This window comes from Polypterus senegalus, chromosome 7, assembly GCF_016835505.1.
Source record: "Polypterus senegalus isolate Bchr_013 chromosome 7, ASM1683550v1, whole genome shotgun sequence".
NCBI lineage: Eukaryota > Metazoa > Chordata > Cladistia > Polypteriformes > Polypteridae > Polypterus > Polypterus senegalus.
Genome location: NC_053160.1, coordinates 134764900 through 134780722, shown reverse-complemented (window position 1 = coordinate 134780722; position 15823 = coordinate 134764900). Strand labels below are relative to the sequence as shown.

The window sequence follows — 15823 nt, the reverse complement described above, 5'->3', positions numbered from 1 at the left end:
CTAATAAGAATGAAAAACGTATTGTGTACTCCTTATATTATTTAGAAGATTTTACTGTATAACATTGCGATTCAGACCTAAGTATATATATATATAATATACGCAAGAATATATTTAAAACACATTGGCACCCTGCCTGTGGTTTGTTCCTGCCTTACGTCCTGTGTTGGCTGGAATTGGCTCCAGCTGACCCCTGTGACCCTGTGTTAGGATATAGCGGGTTGGACAATGACTGACTGACAACAGCCCACCATGCTGATACCCAATAAGGCTGCAAGTAAGGGATTTTAAAGTTTTGCGTGTTTAATCTGCTGTAGTTTGTATGATTTTACAGGATTCTTTATTAATTCTATCAATAGACAGCTCAGAAGGAAAAGAGTACAAAACACAGTGTTGAATAGTCATTGGCCTGGGGGAGTTTCCTTCCACTAGAAACACTTTGTTTTCAGAACAATTAAAATTCTAACGACCATTAATATGGTGAAAAAGTGGAGAAAACTGATTTTTCAGAAAGGAGACAGCAGAACAGAAAACAAAAATATTAGTAAACTCCCATAGCATATTGAGAAAATTACCAGGAATCCCAAGGACACAGGAATGCCACAAAGGAGCAAACCCTGGACCCAACTAGTGATGCCTTCTAATATTAAGGTATGTTCTTTCAGTAACCTGCATTTGTGTGAACAGATAGCTGGAATCTTTAATGGTAAATGTTACATGTGCAGACACAAAGCTTCACAGTGGTTATCCTAACCTTTAAGGCTTTTCCCATGTTCTGTAAACATCATCAGTCACTCTGTATTATCAAGTCTGCTGTTCTTCAATGTTGTATCCATTAGGGTTCACAGTATGCCAGAAAATATTTGTTTATATAATGTGACAGCTTTTCTGTTCAAAACTAAACGGGAGGAGGGGTTTGGGAAGAAGATTTTCATAATAATAAATAGACTGTTTAGACAGGGCTATTACCTCGAGGGACAGACTTCAAATAATAAATTTGCCGGACAAAAAGGAAGATTAGACTGTGAACAAAAAGCATTAGTTCAAAGAGGTTCAGTGGAGCTGAAGACAAAAGAAAATTGAAGTAAAAGAGAGCTTGAAGTATGCAGGTATAGACAGAAACATCCACAGCCCAGCATCATTAAAAATATGACCAAGTGAGGTAAGTCCTTGGAGTGACTAAGGAGGGTATCAATCAGTGCAAATGAATGAGCAAATACAGATGATTAGTTGTGCTACCTTGTTATGAAGGCAAGTCATTACTCAGTTGAATGCTGGGTCTGAACACCATGAATCATAACTGGGCCAAAATGGAGTCTTCAATACTACTATTAAAATTGAGAGGGCTCAGTTGGTAACCAAGAGTTAGAAAAATTTAGGGAATTTAACTATACTAACAGGTGTTAATAACAAAAACCGAATGATAAGATTCAAAGCCAGAGGAAGACAGGCTGGCACCATCTTCAGCACAAGTATTGTACCATGAAAAAGACTTAGCCAGCTTAGATGTTTTATGTAAACTTTGTCTTAAAAGTTTTTTTCTTCTGCATTATGTTGTCAGTAGGAAAAATGCAAATTTCATATTTTGAAAGATTGAGTTGCTAATTGTTGCAGACTAATTTGTTCTAAATGTTACAAATGTTATTTATTTATTTTTTTTGTTAAAATGTTTATTTAGTATAGTATATAGCTCAGTGCATGATAAAACAAAGCTAACAAATAGGTGCTAATGATGAATGACATAATGACCTGATTGATTTCTTTTACTCGCAATTCTGTTTCAGTTCAAACTAGGTGAACCCAACTAAAAAGTAAGGATGTTGAAGACATGAGAGTTTAACCTTCAGATCATCAGCTTGTAGACCATTGTAAGAGTGAGCATAGAAACAAGACATATGGGGTTCATCCTGCATCACCAAAGTCTTACTCATGCAGAATCTTCGTGGCAGACAGGAGTTTTAAGATATTTTGTCCAAACTCTTCTCAAGAAACACAAGGAAATGGGCAAAGTTGAGAACCAGAGGTGTAGTCCAGGGAAACGAGGTGCATCCGACAAGAAATAATATAAAAACTGACAATTCTTTGAAATCCATTGGTATCAGCTCTGAACTTATAGTGTCTACTGCAACCCAAGTACAACATTCTATAATATAGAGAGGTCTTCTCAGAGTTGCTTCTGAAAAGCCATTTGTGGAAGAGGAGGCAAAAATCTCACCTACTCAGAAAAACAGGGAGGAAGTTTGTCTGCAGAATAGCTGGGCAGTGCTAAATGGTTGAGTTTAAACAGCCAATGAAACCCAGTAGATGTTCTCTGTAGTTTTGGGGTGCATTTCTGCAAATGGAGCTGATCATCTAGTCAGAATTAATGGAATCCTCAACACTGAGAAGTAAAAACAAACTCTCAGACATCAGGGCAATGACCCCAAACACATTGGCAAGGTCATAAATGACTATTTTCAGCATAAAGAAGAGCAAGGAGTTCTGCAACAGATGAACCGGTCTCTACAGAGCCCTGATCTCAACATTAGTAAGGCTGCCTAGTATTACATGAGTGGCAGAAGCAAATGAGACAGCCAAAGTCTGCAGACGAACTGGGCCAAGTTGTCAAAGATGACTGAAACAAACTTCAGCCAATTTTAATTTAAAACTGTGCAAGAGTGTACAGTATCTAAGGGAATTGAAGGTTAGTTGCACCAAATATTGATTGATGTAGTTTTTGTATTATTATTTACTGCTCTTATAATAAATGTTTTGAAATGTGCAACCGTTTCATTTTAATTATTTTTGATAGCATCTTCCTTTTATATTTTTTAGATGTGCCAAAAACGTTTGCACTGTCGTGTATAATATACTTTAACTGAAGTTTCCTACAATTACCCATGTCCGTGAAGAGCAGGGACTTGATAGTAGGAGAGTAGAATATAAGAAATTTGCCAAGCTTGTTTGTTTAGACAATAGCTAAGCTATTCCAGTATCTCATCCAGATACTTCTTAAAGGTTTTTAAGGCTTCTGCATCAATTACATTGGTTGGTATTCCAGATTCTCACCCCTCTTTGCATAAAGAAGTGCTTCCTGGCTTCAGTCCTTCCTAACTTTTCTTAATTTCCACTGGTATCCTCGAATATGTGATCCATCCTTAAGTTGAAAGAGTTTTGCTGGATCTACTTATCCATGCCTTTGAGAATCTTGAACTCTGAAGAGAAGTATACAGAATATGATAAAGGAAGTGGAAGTGTGATCTGTCTAAATGCATTAATTTTGATTATTGCAATATGAACAAGGAGGGTCAGAAAAAGTGAGGACCTGGAAAACAGAATACTGTAATTTAATTTCTTTTATATTTTTTTAGTCTGTTAGAAAAATAAATTATTTTCAATGATGGAAAAATATGTCCTCAAGTATTTTAAATTGATGGTTTATAGGGATTCTAGAAAGAATGATATTGGTAGTGAACTGAGAATGAGGCAGAACAGAATTGGCTTCTTTATAAAAATCTTATAATAATATTTTTTTTCTGGTTGTGGAACAACTTTAGTATGTTTGGGAAGTCTCACGGAACAGTATTTAAAAGTAACAGAGTATCATCCACATATAAAACATGCATGTGTGGAGCTACTGATATAAATAGGAAAATCACTGCTTACATTCACGTAAATCTATAGCCAAAGGCTAAAGAAGTAGGGCAAAAGAGAATGGAGAGAGTGGGTAACTCTGATGAGATTATCTTGTGATTGTACGAGATTACCTCACGTCAATTAAGCCTCATCATGAAAATATATTAAAAGATATTTCAAAAATTATCTACTGTCAGTAGGGCTGGGCGATATGGAAAAAAATGTTTTTACAGTAATTTTTTTCATACCGCTTGTAAAAGAGGCTCATGTGTCTTTAAAGGTGCTGAGGCCCTGTCATGTGAACCCAAGCAGAGTGTGCAGTGAGCATGTAAGTTTTCAAAGGCGGAACTGCTGGAGATGCTAAAGAAAGTTTTAAGTTTATGTGTTTGTTGACCAAATGTAAGTTCTTATGTACGTGTTTACAAGTAATGTGTTAAATGTTAGAGAGGAAACTGTCCTGAACTAATAGTCATGTTAATATTTCACATCACTTTGTGTTTATTATTACTATAAATACCTTCAATACCAATCAGTAAAATAGAGAATGTTTATATGCTGTTTAATATAGAATCTGCCTCTATTAATTATTGGGATATTGCGTTAAGTCTTTAAGAGATGTTATGTATTAATATGGATGTAAACCGGTTATGTTGCAGCATTGAGCTTGTAATTACAAATACTTTATGTTGATATTTTCTAGCTACAGTGCCATCAGTTTTCTGTGTTACATAGTGAAACAACATTACAATTAGTACTGAAGAATAGCATTTATATATTGACTAAATGTTTGTTTTCGTTGTTTGCCTTGTTAGAATCACACGTGTACATCTGGCATTTCAACATTAAAGCAATTGTTGGATTAGTTCTTGTGTCTTAACTGACACACCCAGCGACTACAGCGAACTGCATGTCTGCCCTCTCCTATGTTTTAAAGCTACGTTCCCAATATTGGTTGATATTGATATATATATCATGATCAGAGATAGGTAGTGTAGCCAAAAATTGTACTCAGGTAAGAGTAGCGTTACTTCAAAATAATATTACTCAAGTAAAAGTAAAAAAAGTACTTGGTGAAAAGACTACTCAAGTACTGAGCAAATGTTTGATCATAATAAATTATTTATTTTTTAGAAATGTTGTAATAAGACAGACAAAAATATAAAATAATGTGCAAATTCTGCTATTTCCAAATAAAATAAAAAATGAGTAAAAATAAATAACATCTTTACAAAATAAAGCACAAATAACACAAAGTTCCAAATCTCAGTTTTTCACAACAAAACTTTTGAACCCAATACCTACAGTAGGTATGTTTGAACAGTGCAAACTACTTACAGTGACAAGATATACTGTGCACTGGGTTGCCCAATACGTCAATCGTGATCGACTGGTAGATTGGAAAGGTAGCGTAGGTAGAAAGTGTTGCATTCAAAAAAAAATATTTTTAAATGTTAGTCTATCATATATCCTCCCTATGGCATTTGCCACTTGATTGATATACATTTCTTCTAACATGCTGGTCATCCTGCATGCACGATCAAACGCACTAACTACTGCAAAACTCCGGCTATCTAAGTGATCTAGTTAGCCTTACAATTTATATCGACTAAAGAAGGGATTTAAAAAAAAATTGTTGGTTATGGGCTGGATGTGGAATTGGAAGAAGATTTTTTTCTCTCACAATCTGTCAATCTATCATTGCTATTCCAAAGAAGGAAAATGTGGAAAGGCACTGTCGAATTTTTCATAAAAACTACGAAACTGACTTCCTTCCGAAAAGTGATCTGAGAAAGAGAAAGGAGAGAGAACTAAAATCGCAGTTAATTGGACAGCGTCATTTATCACTTGGTTGAATTCAAAAGCAAAGGTAGACACACCGAAGCATCGTTCCGGGTGAGTCACTCGATCATTAAGTACAAGAAGTCCTTCCAAGATGGAGAGATAATAAAAGATGCCTTCGTTGAGGCAGATGGCTAGGTAGAAATTCCTGCTGAGATTTCAAGACCCCTGGCTGGAATAAAAGGAGTTTCTTCTTGTCATTAAACATGCAGAATACAAGCAACTTAATAACGATCAATGGCCACTAGACTTGGCGTTTTTTTTCAGATCTGACCAACATGTTGAATGAGCTTAATTTACAGCTGCAAGGAAAAGAGAAAACCATGGTCAATATGATTAGCTCAGTTAATGCTTTCAAACGAAAAATGCAACATCTGTCCTCAAAGCTGCAGCCCCTTGATTTGGGGAACATCCAAAACCTCGCATCAGAGCTGGAGATCCAATGGCAGGCGTGTATGCAACTTGACAACATACACTACACAGAGCAGATTGAAAATTGTCTGTCAGACTTTATCTAATGGAAAAAAAGTAACGATTCGAGTGTTGCCCAATGTAGCGGAGTTAGAGTAGCATTTCTTCTTCACAAATGTACTCAAGTAAAAGTAAAAAGTACGGTGCAGTAAAATTACTCTTAGAAGCACTTTTTTTTTTAAAATTACTCAAGTAAATGTAACAGAGTAAATGTAACTCGTTATTACCCACCTCTGATCATGATATAAATAAATCACTGTTTCTGTCAAGCTTAAAGGTTCCTTTTTATATAACTGTATTTCAAATAAATAAAATACAGTACTTGAAAAGTATCATATTGGTCGATATCGATGTTTATCATGATATAAATCAAATCACTATTTCTGTCAAGCTTAAAGGTTCCTTTTTACTTATGAGATGTGAAGATATCATAAGGTTAATTTTGGTTTAAATATTATTTATTTTCTGTCAGAAGGTGAACATGACAAATGTACTTCAGAACATTACACAACTGAATTTCAAATAAATAAAATAAGTATATATAATAAACTAAAATCTTAATGCTGACAAGTCAAAAGCTTCAAGTGTTACAGGAGAACACAAACAAAATACACAACTATTCTTTGGTCAGTTTCACATAAATAAAATAGGTAATAAAAAAAAAGTCTCAATTCTGACCATTCAGAAACTTTCAGATTTTACTGGAGAACACACTAAATGTGTTGGTCAACTCCAAATAAATAAAATAAAATCTTAAAGCTTTCACGTTTTACAGGAGAACTCAAAGTAAATTCTTTAGTCATTTCCTAATAAATAAAGTAGGAATTATTAGAAAATAAAATCTCAAAAAAACTACCTCTATACTGTATCCTTTCCTTTGTATAGATTCAAACTGTTTTAAATGGTTGGGAAACAAGCCCACAGATAAATAGATGACAGCATTCTGTATATATTCTCAGTACAAATTCAAGCAGCTTTCAAATGTAAACGAAGGACAACAGAACCAAAATTGACATATTTACTCAGTTGTGGTGAAGGCAAAAACAAAAGGAAGGCACAAACGATTAGTAGTATTGCCTGTCTCTGTGAGAGCATACTTTCGACACAATATGTAGTGCATGCTTCTCTGCTCCTTCTAGGACTTTTAAATAACCTGAATTTCTCCACACTTCCGAATTCCTCGAACCCTTCTTTTCAACATTGTCCTTGTCTTTTGAGCCATGGTCTGTGTCTGCTGGGGTGTGTTCTTTGGTAACGCTGATTTTTTTTTCTGTGTTATCTTGCTTCCACTCCTGAGGTGAGGCTGCTGCAACCCAAACATTAGCACATGTGCTGCTGCCAGCTCCGTTCTGTGTGTGTCAACCTAACCAGACTTGGCTGTAACTGTATTCGAGCCACAGGATTGATTTGGAGTGGCGCTATTCTCATTATCAGTTGCTTTTTGTGTTGTCTGTCAAAGTATGAATGGAACAAATTATATCGACCTTCTAATGACCATGTCTTATGTTTCTATTGACGAAAGGTTGTTTCACGATAATTATCTTTAGCATTTTATCGTCTAGCCATAACTTGGTAAACTAAAAGCCAATTTAAAAAAAGAACTGAAAATAACATGAAATACACTGAGCATGACAGTCTTTCTTTAATAAAGTATGACTTCAAAGATAGATTAGATACCGATTCGATTATTTTGTAATAGGAAGGGTGAGTGTAACGAAGCTGAGAGACTGCCAGCTTTAGAAGTCCAGTTAGCCAGTACACCAATAGGAGTTCTCTTTTAGGTCCACTGGCTGAAAGGGCTTTTCTGTAATCCAAAGGCCTTGAGGTTGAGTTCTGCCACTGCTCTGTCAGGGAGCTTGAGAAGCTTAGAGGAAGGTGTTGCCCTGATTGCCTTGAGCAAATTTATTGACGTAATTTAAAGTCTGAGACATCCTTGTGTTAACTGATGGTGCATAATATGAACTGAAAGCTGTGAGAGTGTGCTATTGATTGTAAATTACAAGTTGTGGGCTACATCAATCTTGCTTTGAAAATGATGGGAACAGCAAGTGGTAACTGAGAGGTGATCAAACCCACTTGATTTGGACCTTGAGCTCCGTCTGGTAAGCACGGAGGATGTTTATTACATCTTCAATTGCTCTCCTGTAGACCAGCCAGTTTATCGGCTACTATTTCCAGTTGTTTTTTTTTTTTTGTTTTGTTTTCCCTGTGGAATAAATGTCCTTAGTCTAGTAGAATTTTTATGGTTAATTTGAATATATTCAAATTTTCTTAAACGTGAGGTTTAAAATATGTAACTGATAAGTAATAATACATTTTATTTATATAGAGCAGGAGTGCCCACACTTTTTCGGCTTACGAGCTACTTTTAAAATGACCAGGTCGAAATGATCTACCTACTTTAAAAATGATATATATATGTCATACCTTGCATAACTGAATAACCTTTATGGCACAATAACAATTCAATACATTTATGGTCACTACAGTATTTGGATTTAATAATCTTCATGTGGGAAAAGGCTGACTCGCATAAATAAGTAGAGCCGAATAATGCAGTCAAGGCGGTAGCTCTTGGAAGGACTTCTTATGCTTAATGATCGAGTGACTCCCCCGGGATGATGCTTCGGTGTGTCTGTCTTTTGCTTTTGAATTCAGCCGAGTGAAAAATGACGGCTGTCCAATTAACTGTGATTTTAGTTCCCTCTCCTTTCTCTTTCTCAGATCGCTTTTCCTAAGGAAGTCAGTTTTGTAGTTTTTATGAACAGTTCGAAAGTGCCTTTCCACATTTTCCTTCTTTGGAATAGCAATGATAGATTGACAGATCAGACAAACGCGCTTTAATTGTGACATTGTGAGGAAAAAATCCTCTTCCAATTCCACATCCAGCCCATACCCTCCCCAAACAATTTTTTTTTAAATCCCTTCTTTAGTCGATATAAATTGGAAGGCTAACTAGATCAAGCTAGAGTTTTGCAGTAGCTCACGTGTTTCATCGTGCTTGCAGGATGACCAGTGTGTTAGAAGAAAAAAGATCTCAGACTGGCCACCCTGTATGTGAATCAAGTGGCAAATGCCATAGGGAGGATATATGATAGACTAACGTTTAAAAACATTTTTTTTTAATGTAACACAATCTACCTGCACTACCTTTCTGATCTACCAGTCCATCGCGATCCACACATTGGGCACCCCTGATATAGTGCCTTTCCCATGGTCAAGTCAGTCGATTCTGCTTAATTGGGACACATCTGGATGGAAAAGTTTTGCTCCAATTAAGCGGCTGGCCCAATTAAAAAAAGGTAAAATTTTGTAATGGAAATACATTAACATACATTTGAATATATGTTGCACACCATAAATTGCCGTTTATTCTTTTAAAAACGAATTGACAAATTTGTCATCCAAACATTATAATACAGTATTCCCTTCTATCCAAATAACAAGAGAAAGGTAGTAAATCGATTCATACATGTGGTTACTGATAGTTAATCCTGTTTATTAAGAAAGCTGTTGATTTTGCTTTATCTTGTTTTCTTTATGGACTGGCATTACACAAAATCAGCACATGCATCTAATACAGATAAAGGACTGCCCTCGTTGCCTGTCTGCATGAAATACAATCACAATCCAGCGATAAATTTCCTGGCATCCCGATGAGTCACTTGGTCAATTTCTTTGTGCGCATCGGCTTCGTCAGTTTCTTGGTTATCTGTTGTCTCTTTGCGTTTCGTAGCAATTTCCTCGATGATCGCATCTTCATAATCTTCATTTTCGTTGTAACACTCGATGTTGTCATCAATGCTGATAAATTTCTCATAATTTTCCACACTTTGCACCTGCAAAGTCGTTTCATCAACATAGTTTCTGTTAGTTCGTGTCTCAGACTGCTCAGAGTTCTTCCAACCACAATGGGCAAAACAGTTTTGGATAGTGCTCTGGCTTATTTCTCGCCAACTGTCAGCAACAAATTGTATTGCCTGCAATATGTTAATCTTCCCACTAACATCCGTAGCTGTTGAACTTTCTTGCAACAGGTTTTCTTCGATTGCTTCTAGAATGTAGCTCACCAATTTGCCTCGATACAAAGTTTTCAAATTTTTTATGATTCCCATATCCATTGGTTGCAGGATGGATGTGGCGTTAGGAGGCTGAAATTCCAATTGATTGTTTTTCAAAGAATTTAAGTGAAGGTGAGCAGCACAATTATCAAGAAGCAACACAATTTTTTTCGACTTGCGCTGCAATTCCACATCCCATTCTGACAACCACTTTGAAAAAATTTCAGAAGTCATCCACGCATTTTTGTTTGCATGGTATGGCAATCCGTCCATTCTAAGCCCCTTAAAGCATTGAGGCTTAGCGCTTTTACCTATAACTAACAATTTCCTTTTATCACTTCCTGACATGTTAGAACAGCATAACACAGTTACGCGATCCATTGCTTTCTTGGAACCCACTAGCGTTTTGTGTTTGTAGCACAGTGAACCGTCAGGTGTTGCATGATTATACAGGCCAGTTTAATCGGCATTGTAAATGTCATCTGCACAAAACTGCTGAAGCAACTCGGACTGGACTTCCACTTTTCAGCGCTGTCAGCATCAGCACTGCCTTTTTTGCCATGTGCTTTCTTGAACTTAATTTCATGCTTAGATTTCCATCTAGACAACTATCCATCTGTTGCCTTAAATTTGTCATGACCCAACTTTTTAGCTAAATCCTCCGCCTTCGCTTTCAGAATAGGCCCACTGATACGCACGCCTCGTGCAGCTACATCGCGTGTAGTCACTTTAGTGAACCACTGATTGTGTTCTCAACTTCCAGTTCCTTGTCTTCACGCTTCTGTTTATGGGTTGTTCCCTGTGCATTTTCTCGCAATGCCCATTCACCTCTCAATTTCTGCTCGTTCTTTAGAACACGCAAAATTGTTGATTTCAGAACGCCCGTTATCTTCACCAGCATAAGGGTGCTTGTGTTAGGCGCTTGGTTTTTGATTTTATCAAGCAAGTCAATTTTATCGGAGAGCATTAGGTCTTTCCATTGCATCCCAACAACAGCACCCTATCATGAATGAAATTAAGAAAAGAATTCTGTCAACCGTCATGGAATTCATAATTTTTCAGGCAATTTGCACGACTCAATTTAAAACAAGTGGTAAAAAAATTGCTGCTTATTATCACTTGCCAAAAAGGCAGTGTCGGAGTTCAGCGTATAAAATGTCTTCAGGACCACTTCACGCTTCAAACGCGACTTTCGGAGCTCCTGAAGCAAATGACTAAGAAGCTCCTAAAGATAACACTGGCTCAACCCTTCTCTTGCTCTCATGGACATCCCCGAGTGGCTCGCTTAACGGGACTCCTAATCTCATCTTTCATTTGTGCGATTCTTGGAAAATTTACTTTGAACTGAGCTCTTTCATTTTCATCTTACCCATCTCGGCTTTAAAACAGCTAGTGACTCCTGTCCCGAATAAGTTGAATGGTGGCCCAAATAACCGAATGGAAAACATGTACGATTACACTGTCCGGGTTTGTTCTTTACAATTTGGCCCAAATAAACGGCTGCCCCAATTAACCGGTGTCCCGATTAAGCGGAATCGACTGTATAAGAAAGAACGGCAGGGTATACAGTATATAGCATTGTAAAAACCAAAAAAATAAATAAAGAACATAATTGACAACATAATTGATGGTCTAGCACACATACGGGTTACATGAGCATCTTGACAGAGAGGTAAACTGAGAGAAGGGGAATGAAGTCAAGTAGAGCTAAAAGCCTTCCTGAACAGATGAGTTTTGAGTTGTTTTTTAAAAGAATTCATGGAGTCAGCTGATCTAATTAATATCGGTAGCTCATTCCAGAGTCTGGGCGCTATACAGTGGAAAGCCCTGTCACCCATGGAGTGTAGATTAGTGTGGGGCACAACAAGATTGCCAGAATCAGAGGATCTTAGTGGGCGGGCAGACACTTAGTGATGGAGAAGGTCACTGATGTAGTTTGGCGCGAGGTTATTTAAGGCTTTGTAGGACACAGGGAGCCAGTGAAGACGGAGCAGGATGGATGTGATGTGCTCGCTGCTGCTGGTTCGAGTAAGGACTCTTGCAGCTGAGTTTTGAATAAGCTGGAGCAGTGATATAGTCAACAAAGTGGTTTTGAGGAGCAGTCAAGCTTCATTATCATTTTACATAAGTATGTTTCCTTCTGAAAAATTGTCGTGGGGTAGCAAATACAAAATAGTTTACTTGTATCCAATGTTGTTGCTCTCTTACATCTATACATTCAGTATATGGAGAGGATTTTTCCCATTCTCTGAAGATGGAATGGGATGACAGTGACAACCCGCATTTTGATGTTGATGGAACCTCTGTTTTATCCTTTCATGTCTCATTTGGGTCATTAGAATTTTTAAAGCTGCACAGCAACATTGCTCTCGCTTGTTTCTAGAAATCCATCTGTTGAGTGTTTTCAACCTAAAAGCAATCGCTCAATAGTCAACTGCAGTCCAAAAATTATCCATTGTACATCTCACTCGTTCTCTTTGGATGGCCACGTGAAACATTGTTTTAGACAATGATTCATAAGTGAACTGCACGGTGAGTTACTTGTGATTTTCTTTGTTAGAGATTTTGTCATTTGCCATTCACTTTTTACATCTGTTTATGTCTACTTCACTTGCAGGTTTTTGATAGCATTGCAGCCACACCATTAAAAAATTTTTTTTTGTGGTCTTTGTTTTATTTTAAGTGTGTAAAAGGGTTTTGGTTTGAAATATGGTTTGTTTTGTATGCAGTGCTTTCTGTTCCTTATATACGATATACACTCACCTAAAGGATTATTAGGAACACCATACTAATACGGTGTTTGACCCCCTTTCGCCTTCAGAACTGCCTTAATTCTACGTGGCATTGATTCAACAAGGTGCTGAAAGCATTCTTTAGAAATGTTGGCCCATATTGATAGGATAGCATCTTGCAGTTGATGGAGATTTGTGGGATGCACATCCAGGGCACGAAGCTCCCGTTCCACCACATCCCAAAGATGCTCTATTGGGACTGTGGGGGCCATTATAGTACAGTGAACTCATTGTCATGTTCAAGAAACCAATTTGAAATGATTCGAGCTTTGTGACATGGTGCATTATCCTGCTGGAAGTAGCTATCAGAGGATGGGTACATGGTGGTCATGAAGGGATGGACATGGTCAGAAACAATGCTCAGGTAGTCCGTGGCATTTAAACGATGCCCAATTGGCACTAAGGGGCCTAAAGTGTGCCAAGAAAACATCCCCCACACCATTACACCACCACCACCAGCCTGCACAGTGGTAACAAGGCATGATGGATCCATGTTCTCATTCTGTTCACGCCAAATTCTGACTCTACCATTTGAATGTCTCAACAGAAATCGAGACTGTCCAATTTTGGTGAGCTCGTGCAAATTGTAGCCTCTTTTTCCTATTTGTAGTGGAGATGAGTGGTACCCGGTGGGGTCTTCTGCTGTTGTAGCCCATCCGCCTCAAGGTTGTGCGTGTTGTGGCTTCACAAATGCTTTGCTGCATACCTCGGTTGTAACGAGTGGTTATTTCAGTCAAAGTTGCTCTTCTATCAGCTTGAATCAGTCGGCCCATTCTCCTCTGACCTCTAGCATCAACAAGGCATTTTCACACCATTCTTTGTAAACCCTAGAAATGGTTGTGCGTGAAAATCCCAGTAACTGAGCAGATTGTGAAATACTCAGACCGGCCCGTCTGGCACCAACAACCATGCCACGCTCAAAATTACTTAAATCACCTTTCTTTCCTATTCTGACATTCAGTTTGGAGTTCAGGAGATTGTCTTGACCAGGACCACACCCCTAAATGCATTGAAGCAACTGCCATGTGATTGGTTGATTAGATAATTGCATTATCTCATAATTATGAGAAATTGAACAGGTGTTCCTAATAATCCTTTAGGTGAGTGTATTTTTATATTCTTGTATTTCTGTATCTGGTTTGTTTAGTAGTCAACAAGAGGAGAGAGGATTAAGGGAGAGCGCCAACCCCCGGGCTGGCTGACAAATATCAGCATTTGAACCTGTAAATTGTCCTCCAAGTCCGGACAAATTCTCTTAGACTTCATTTTGGGGCATAATAGTGGTTTTATCTGGAAATCAGATTGCCAAGACACCTGCATTTGACTGAGTCCCCAACCACAATACACCAGACCCTTATGGCTCTTCAGGTAGGTGGGGATTTAGTAGAGGAGAGCTCTATGTTCCTCATTCTGGTTGCTCTCCATAGGTAAAAGCACACAAAAAACTCTACCATAATAAAGTAACACTTCATGGAGGAGTGGAGTCAGTGACATTAGGGTCATATCTCTGCTTTTTGCAAATGATGTGCTCTGTTGGCTTTACAGGGTGGTGACATCCGGTACACACTGTGGAGGTTTGTGGCCAAGTGTGAAGTGATTTGGATGAGTATCATCACCTCCAAGTCTGACCGAAAAAATGGTAGAGTGCCCTCCCCAGGTTGGGAAGGAGGTGCTACAACAAGTGAAGGAGTTTAAGTATCTTGGGGTTTTGTTCCAATTGAGAGATTGATGGGCATATTGAAGCAGCTTCAGCAGTTATGCTAACAACGTACCCTTCAGTTGTGGTGAAGAGAGAGACCGGAGTTGAGCTGAAGTGAAAGGCAATATACTGCATGTTCTTGGCCATGAGCAAAAGAAATAGCTGCAAACAGCAGAAATTAGTTTCCTTCTCATGGTGTCTGGGCTCAGCCTTAGATATAGGATGACTAGCTCAAAGTAGAGCCACTGCTCTTTCACGTTGCTGGTCTTCTGTTGAGATTTTTAGGATCTTATTAGGATACCTCCTGGATATCTCTCTGGGAAGTGTTTTGGGCATATCTAACCAGGAGGAGGTCTCGGGGCAGACCCACAACATGCTGGACAGATTATGTGTCCCAATTGGCCTGGGAACACTGGTATACCCCCAGACTAGGTAAAGGAGTTAGTGGAGAAAATGGACAATTGGGTATCTTTGCTTAGACTGGCGCTAATATTCCACAAATATATTGCACCACAAGTAAATGTGTCTTGAACTTTTGGAGACAGAGCAGAGGTAATGCCTCTCTGCTCAGACACATCTCTAGTACGCCATGAATGCATTGCTCTGCAGAAAGGTAGTGTCAATCGCTCATTTTAAAGAGCTGTTCACCGCACTGCACTTTGTACCTGAATATGATAGCATGGCACATATGCCCTCACAAACTGTGGAAATCCATGCCGGCTGAATACTTTTCCCCATGTGTCTCCTACAGTATTGTATGTAGTAACCAGGCTCAGTGGTCACATATTGTCAAGAGTGCTGTTGTTCACTGTGGTATCCATTACAGTTCACCAATAACACAGCAACTCGCATCTCCAGAAGAGAAGACGAAAGTTAAAACCAATGACCCGCACTTCAACAACCACAGTGTATTAAGTAATCATAGAAGTTGCCGTTTTCTTTAACAGTTAATTTCGTCAATGTCTGCACAAGTGAGCATTTATTTATACAGTGACCCGAAGCAAAGGGCTAAACAATAAAAAAATAAAAAGTGAAAAGATAACATTCAAAGGCATGAAATTAACAAATAAAAGTAAGAGCGTGAAATTCACAAACAAATTTGAGAACATGAAATTAACAAAACGTTTGGGGGTGAAATTAATAACAAAAAGACAGAGCATTAAAATAATAATCAAAAGTAAGAACATGAATTTAACAAAAAGTGAGAAGGTGAAATTAACAGAAGTTTTGGCCCTGTCAACATCCAGGTTGCGGTCCTCCTTGGAGTTTTGCTGTTTGGGCGACCGAATGTAGACTTTGAAAACTTCACAAAAAAAAGAAAAGCACAGCCAAATCTCATTTCTTCC

The 15823-nt window shown here is 38.0% G+C and overlaps 1 long non-coding RNA gene across 1 annotated transcript; it reads left to right on the top strand.

Annotated features, from left to right (window-relative positions):
- Positions 1-171: 171 nt before the first annotated feature.
- Positions 172-2761, top strand: LOC120532864. The gene is made up of 2 exons (XR_005634389.1): positions 172-651; positions 1785-2761. It is a non-coding gene; the product is annotated as an uncharacterized LOC120532864 (long non-coding RNA).
- The last annotated feature ends 13062 nt before the right edge of the window (positions 2762-15823 follow it).